Genomic DNA, 8,339 nt, shown 5'->3' on the forward strand with positions numbered 1-8,339 from the left:
CCAACTCAAATGTATTGGGGGAGTTAAATAGGCTGAGTGTAATTCTGATTTTGTTTGCAAGGTGCCAATTCGGCCGGTTGGCAAGGTCTCCTGCTGGTTGCAGACTTACAGTGTAGATTTGGGATAGAATCCCACCTGCACCTGGGTTAGGGGATTTATGGGTTTGGGGCCTTGGAGAAAAAAATTCTGATTTGCTTTTGCTTCAGACTTGGATTTTATTTTATTTGCCTAGTAAAATGAAATAGTCCCCACTTTTTATGGAAGAGAATGGAAGTAGGAGGAGGGTTATTTGTTTTGAGTTGAGGTAGGAAACAAGATTATATCAGTTTGCATCAGTTTTTAAGATAAAATATTTACAGTGCCAGTGAGTGCAAATATCAGATAAGATCTCTTTTTTCTACCAAGAAGAAAGACAAGCATGGAAATCATATATATAATTATAAATAAATGGATGTAAAACTGAATCAGGTGCGAAATTTGAATCCAATTCAGATTTAATACAGCAAACAATAGATCCATAAATTCCCCCACCCTTCGTTTAAGCAATGTTTAATTAGATAGGAAATAAGAATAGAAAGTCGATTGTAAGTTCGTATCATACTTTGTGAAATTCATTAGGCTCAGTTGAGAAGGAGTACGAATACAAATATATAGAGTCCAAAACCTTGTATTTTGTATTATTTTAAATGTTTTTATACTGCACATATTTGCATTTATAATCCTTCCAAAGTAAGCCTTAACAACTTTACTCAACTTTCTTTTTTATTTCTTATTCTCTATCAAAATCACGTAGCCTTAGTGGACCGCATTTAAGAGATTGATAAGATGACAAAGTCAAGATGGTTGCATCATTTAGCCCACCAAATTTGAAGTTTCCTCAGTCCAGAACATTCTCCTGTTCCTTGGTGCATGCACGCAGAACAAATGCATATATACTATTCATAAGTTGTTTTCACAAATAGACAACAAATGAATGGTGTGGTTTGGATCAACTCAGATGCAAGTAGTGGTAGAGTCACAGAAATTGTTCGTCAGAGGACAAAATCATGGAAATGCAGATAGATCTTGCCTTGGGTGATTCAAGGAATCAATTGATAGAAACCGCTTGACCTGAAAGATTAGCCCCAATTATCCCTCCTTTCAATTAGGAAAAGCCACTCCCCCCCGTTCGCTACATAACAAATTTTGAAAAGACAGGCTCATCAAGTTTTGACTGGCAATCAATATCATATCCATCGTCTATTCTAGAAGCAAACCCTCCCACTCGTCAATTTATGTGAATTTCGTTAGTAATTAGTCTACGCCTTAATTAGTCCAAAATTGACGGGTAGCGTAAGTATACAATTAGCAGTGTTTTTTTATCTTTCTTTTTTTTTGGGGGGGGCCGGGTAGAGTAAGAAATAAAAAGTGTAAAGAAGTAGACGATAGGCAGAAAACAAGCAAAAGCCAGCCAATTCCCCTACCGGCCAACAAAACTGAAGTCAAGTAACAGATACACCACCACACCTTCCGAACAACCGAAATGCATCACCCTTCAAACAAATAAACCTTCCGCCTTGATTTTCTTCCTTTTTCTTCTACGACGCTTTCCGGTGGCACAAGGAACGGAAAATCCACCTCCAGAATACAGAGTGCCACCATCCCTCGGACTCTCGGAGCGCGACCCAATGTCTTACCTGACACAGAGGACATAGACGGAGAATAACTAGATTGGGAACCCGGAAACTGAGATTCATTATCTTCTACTACAATCCTCAGGAGGTATCTAATGCCCCCCCACCAACAGGCAACAGCTCTAAAGATATAGGAATATCTTTCACTGCCCTGCTCCAGACCAGCGGACGGAGGGCTTTGAGGTTTCTCCACGTCGCATTGCTCCAGTCTACAGTGATGAAGCCTCCAACGGCATCTCCGATCTCCTTGAACATTGTGGGGCACGGGCACCAAGCTGAAAGAGGAACACCAAAGATTTTAATCCACCATTTCCCTTAACTGTTCGTTTGTCTTTCGGTCGATATGTATCGTATCGGGTCCTTCCCGATACGCCCCTACAGGGGTTGTATCGGGTCAGGGCCTGGTTAAACCGGCCTGTCTGAACCAAAATCGAAAAAAATAAGGGAAAGTTAAAAAAAAAAAAAGGGTTGATACTGGCCGGTACACCCTACCAAGGTATCGACCAGTATGGATACTTAGAACCTTGGTAGAAATGGTTCATTGTTATCTTTGAATTCTCTTTTTTGTAGATGGTTCACTTTTACAGACTGTTTTTTCAGCTAACAAGAGTCTTATGATCTCTAGATTCCATTGTTTCTAAGTGAAGCTAAACAAATGTTAAATCAGTGTTTGAGTGAGTAATTTACTAAAATTACCAAGCATTAATAAGTCCAATCTCTAATATAATATCTACTTTTTCATGACTTGAAAGTGGAAACGTATGGTGTTAAAATTATTGGAACAAGCCTAACTGATGAGACAGTGGTCTCGTAATATTATCATATGGACTTAAATAAAGTCTCCGATGTTGCCCTTCATTATCCATTGGACAGTCTAAACCTAACCTATAGAAGTGTCCCTCACGAAATCAGGCTGAATATATCCACACAATTGAAAGTACAATATTGATTTATTCATCTCCTCCTCCATGGATTATTAGTTTAATGTGAAATCCAATCTCTTCTTCTGTTTGACAACCCCATATGATTGTGTTAATCATTAGTCTCTAAAATGAAAATTGTAGATAATTAGCCATCTTCAATTGGCAACATATACAAGTATAATTGGGTGGTGATAGACGTGTCCTCCAAGTAGTGAGTGCAGATAATACTAATACTGTTAGGTAACAAATTTGCAATTCAGATTATCCACAGGAAGTTTGTTAGAACCAAATGAAAGCCAATGATCTATACATCGAGTCTACCCCTTGAGATTAGTCTAACCCTAGAAAGAAATAAAACCTAAAGGAGATCAATCATGAGCACATCACTGATTGCAAACGATGTTATAGTATTCTATTTAATAGCTTCATTGATCATTGTTGCCAGTATGAAAAAGTGCCTATGCAACCAAGTCTTAAATAAGTCTGTTCTAGCATATCTTTGTGTTTCTTTTTACATATTGCTTCATTGATCATTGCAAATGATTTTAGAGATTGCTCTTTGTGTTTCTTTTTATTTAGCAGTACTAATGAAAGAAGCATGGAGCATTTAATCCGTTGAATTAAATTCAAGTGCTATTGTTATAGATCAAATCAGCTTGCAAATGAAAATTTTGAAAACTTTGGTCTAATAAGTTTTCACTTTTATTTTGTAATTGCTCAAGGTACTTGTTGTGTTGGGTGTGATGTCAATGCAGTCTTCGGCATCTAGAGGTTTCTACTTCAAATACACAAATGTGGCCGAAAAGCTATAGTACAAGCCTAATTTAGTTTTGGTTTTAACATTTGCTTTTGGTTTTCTAGATGATCCTCATGAAATGATGAGAAGGAATGTATTTGGTTTTATAGTAGAGCTTAGTTCAATCCATTCATCTTTTCGGGGTTTTTGAGGGAAATGTATTCAAATCGACTAAATTGAACTGATGAATGAATGATATTGACAGTTTGAACAGCAATTCTATCATGCCATTCTTCAAATTAATATATGCTTTATACAGAATAGTATCGTAACGTAGAAAGCAAAAACTACTATATAATACAAGAAACACACACCTTTCTATGAAGATACTTGAATAGGAATAAACTACCCAAATTAATGCCAAATCTAACATACTTGCTATCATCGCAAGTACATGACATACAAAAATACTTTGTTGAACACCCTACGTGGAAATATTTTGGCTCCACGATCTGGAATGTAAGTTGCAGTCTTCACATGAAAATATGGTATAGACTTGCCACACATAGAATAGCCCAATATTTCAAAACTCTAATTCTAATAGGGAAGTCTGGTCGTTTATTCCGACTTGACTTCTAAGCAGTTTTAGATGCAATTTTGTTTGATGTTAGTTAATTTGAATGATAGTTTATCCATCAAAAAAGAAAAAAAAAAAAATTGTCATTATCTTAATAAATCACTTGTTGGAATTAGCCCTAGGTTCACGTAACTGAATACAGGAGTCCTCAAAGTGTAATCAAACATCTATAATTTATTTCGAAGCTCATATGTGCCAAACGAGCTCTCAGTATGTGTTTGGTCCTTTTTACATTTACTAAGTAAACGGTGCCACATAGGTGCCTGATCGACAAAGGCCTCATAATATTGCATCCATACGTATAAACAAACATTGATACCTATGCTCCTCTCTCATTTCAATAAGCTTCATTTTAGAGCTATCTAAAACTGGTAAATGTTTATTGGCACTTTGCTGATGTAGTGCCTAATGATGCCTATGTGTCATAAATCCTATAATTAATTGTTTTTTTCGGTTTTACAGCCACACAAGTACAAAACATTTACACAGAAAACATAAACCGAACCAAACACCCTTTTAGTATACCCTATCATTTTCAGCAGCTAATGTAATGCTTTTTGTTTAGTTGATTTATTTTTGCTTCACGAGACTACACAGAAAATTGGGTTTGGTTCTAGGGTAACCTACCGACTGGGCCACCAACCCTTTGTCTTCTATGTTTTTGTGTTTTCCAAAGGTTCTTGAATTAAATTCAATGCACCCTCTACCCTGTGCAGGAAGAAGCTCAACATAGATTAGCACGTGCTGTCAGAAATGACCTTAGATGAATGATAGGAGAATCAGCTTAGGGTCAGAATACATTTGGGGTGGATGTCAGTAGGCGAGCTTTGCTGTATAGAGTGGGGCTTTTTGACATTTTCAATAATTATAGATCTACAGTAAAATTCAGAAATTTGCAATGGATCTGTGTATTTTTTCGTTGAAAAAATAAGAAAATTTGATGTTTATTTCTAAAAGATGAAAGAATCTCAACTAGTTCAGATCTGCACCCTACAAAGGAGAGAAGCATCTCCCAATGATGACATCATTATTTTTTATACATCATTGAAAGATATTCCCAACACATGGCGGGGATGTACTGCAATCAACCCAGTTCAGAATTTACTAGGCCCAAAGTATAGGGAAATGCATCCTGACGTGAATTGATACCAAATTCACAGACAGGATGTGGTTTATAGGGAGAGAGGGCTAGTTGTAGGGGGGGCTGGAATTCATCATTGTTATCAAGAAAAAGCTTTGGTGTGCTTAAAAATCCATTATTTATTGCACCTATTCATAGAGGTTAAAGGTCATAATTACTTAAAGGTATTTATAAATAAATCCAAGAGAATATTTATAATCTTTTCACGTGGTGAGTCAAAGGAAGAAGGAGAAATTTTGGGCTTTTAAGTTTTGAACATCAGCAAATCACAATTCATGAAACTTAAACTCTCAACAATGTTTCGTGAAATGTGATTCTTTTGAGATGAGGTATATACACTGATGAAATAGTAAATTACACTGATTCCTTTACTAAGAATTGTCTAGATTTTTACATAATCAACGACCTGTAGAGAGGAGAGACTCTGCAATCGACGACTGAGTAAATGTCTTATCCAAAGGAAAAGGATACGACGTTGCGAAGTCGTCGAAGCCTTCACCAAGCAGACCGCTCACACCCAGGCCAAGCGGTGATGATAGGTCCGGTAGAGGGGCATCTCCGGCCAAAAACCGCACTACTTGTCGCATGGTTGGCCTAGCCGATGGAAGAGTGTGAGAACATAGCAGGCCAAGCTTCAAAACTAAGTCCATTTCCTCAACTACATAACCAGTAGTACTCCCCAAATTTGGATCCACAGTCTCCAGAATTGCCCCTTTACTCCAACATGAAAACACCCAATCAACCAAAATTAGGTCCTCCGCTGAACCCTGTGGCTCTATTGGCCTTCTCCCACAAGCCACCTCGAGCATGAAGGCCCCGAACGCAAACACGTCTGAGCACGGTGTCGCCTTTCTGGTTCTAATGAGCTCTGGTGCTAGATAACCCACCGTTCCCACCACATGGGTAGTTTGAGGATCTGTTCCATGATCATACAGTTTTGCCAACCCGAAATCTCCCAATCTTCCATTCATCTCGCTGTCTAGTAGGACATTACTGGATTTGATGTCTCTGTGAACCACAGTCTGCTCCCATTCTTCGTGCAGGTACAATAGCCCCGACGCTACCCCTTTGATGATTCGAAATCTTTGGCTCCAATTCAATGTACACATTGGTTGGTTAAAGAGGAACTTGTCTAAACTTCCATTGGGCATGAAATCATAGACCAGTAGGAGCTCTCCTTTACGCCTGCAATAGCCCAGAAGTCGTACCAAGTTCCGTTGCCTCATACGACCGATGCTAACGATCTCGGCTACAAATTCTTTCATCCCTTGTCTTGAATCATGGGAGACTCTCTTCACAGCGACTTCAATTCTGGAGCTGGGTAATATCCCTCTATAGACTCTACCGAAACCACCGATACCGAGAAGCTCCGTGTCCCGAAAGCCATTGGTGGCGATGTAGAGATCCTTAAATTTGAACCTGTGAGGCCCATAGTCGAGTTCCCAATCTTCAACTAATTCTGCAAATTTTCTCTTCCTCCTCACGATGAAAATGATACCCAAGACTGCTATTGACACAGAAACCGGGACAATAATGGGCAACCCAATGGTCAAAATTTTGGATTGCTGCTTGGGTCCGACTCGAGGGAGCTTAGGAAGTTGGGAAAGGGTGAGAGCTTTTGCTGGCCCGTTAAGCTCAAAGCTCCATCCCAACACGTAATGGGATGTGAGAACAGAGCCCGTCGACGAGGAAAACCCCACGTACATGGTGTCTAGCATTATCTCAGAAAGGTTGTAAGACACAGACAAGAGAGATATATCGGGTTTAGGTACATTAAACGGAGCTAATGTTACGTTAATCTGCGTGTTTAGGCCATTATATTCAACCCAAACTTGCATCTGTTTCCCACTTATGAGGCTTAGGTTCTGCCAGCGGCCACCACTGTGATCCATGGAATAAGAGGCCGGAGCAGATCTAAAAGACTTTAAGTCGTTAATATCGATTCCAACATGGTTGTTATCGATGTCAAAGAACTCTTTGCTCTGGATCGTATCGAGCTCAACTGCGAAACAGTGGTTAGTTGATCTGCCAACGGTGGACTCACCGAAGAGGCCTAGATATTGACTTGGTAGAGCTCCTGGGAGACCTCTTGAAGGTGAGATCACGAAAGCGATTCCATGGCCGCTTAAGTCTGGATACTGGGAGATGATTGCGAATACGAAAGTGGTGGAGAAGGAGACAACATTACCATCCGAGGGGTTCTTGAACTGGAGTGGAAACGGGTAGAAGGCGTGACCTTGCTGTTGTCTACTCTGGTTGGTCAGCATCAAGAGGCCATTGGGAGTGATCTGCGAGATGCCTTCCAGGGTCAAGCTTACACCTTGGAAACCATTGTAGGTGAAACCAGATTCTTGTGAGGCCACAGACCACACGAACACGAGCACGAGCAGAGACAGAAACAGCGGCCTGAACTTCATATTGAACAGACTGCTGAGATGGGGCGTTCCTCCTCACCGGCGGAATTATTATCAGTTGCTTTCTATTCTCTTGCCCAAGAATTCTGCGACAGTCTACTTAGGATAGGAAGCATTTTGTCCGTCGTTGAAAAGAAAGCTGATACCAATACCCCGCCATTGTATTGGCATCTGAGACCGGAGAAGTGAGTAGAAAATCCCGTTGGTGTCGCCGTGAGTAGGAAAAGTGAGTAGAAAATCCCGTTTGGGCCGTTGGTGTCGCCGTGTCGGCAGTGATACCTTGTTCCCGCAAGCTTTCTATGGTTGTGGGGACCACCGACCAGAAGTGAAATGCTAAATTTCTATCACGTGTTATCATATTGGGCGTACAGATAGATGGCAATTTGTCGTATTGAAGGTTTTTTTTTTAGAAAACCACTATATTTTATTTGAATAAAAAGAAACCAAAATTGCTTGAAGATAGGAATTAGGAGAGCAATAAATCGGAACCTTTGAAATATTACAGCCATCTTGACTTACCTGATCATATACTATTTTGGGTTCTAAATTTATGATCATTTAAGTCACGATGCACCATCTAAATTCTATTCAACGGTAGTGATTCATCCTAAAGCTTACCATGAACCCCTATGAGAATTTAAGAAATTCACCTAAAAGAATTTATTGGTGGAAATAAAGCCAATTACTCTACTGATTATTACCATATTACTGGCTGTGACAAAATAATTCCGACGGTTGGAGAATTTTACTTTATTATTTATTTATTTTCTGGTGGCCTGGTGGACTGGTGGAGTAATGACTTAATGGGGTTCCAG

At 39.5% G+C, this 8,339-nt stretch overlaps 1 pseudogene across 1 annotated transcript; it reads right to left on the reverse strand.

Moving 5' to 3' along the window:
- Positions 1-5,321: 5,321 nt before the first annotated feature.
- Positions 5,322-8,009, reverse strand: LOC104601093 (L-type lectin-domain containing receptor kinase IV.1 pseudogene; annotated as a pseudogene). The gene has a single exon (XR_016082060.1). The product of XR_016082060.1 is annotated as an L-type lectin-domain containing receptor kinase IV.1 pseudogene (transcript).
- Positions 8,010-8,339: the final 330 nt, after the last annotated feature.

This window comes from Nelumbo nucifera, chromosome 2 (assembly GCF_055504915.1).
Source record: "Nelumbo nucifera cultivar China Antique chromosome 2, China Antique-T2T, whole genome shotgun sequence".
Taxonomy (NCBI): Eukaryota; Viridiplantae; Streptophyta; class Magnoliopsida; order Proteales; family Nelumbonaceae; genus Nelumbo; species Nelumbo nucifera.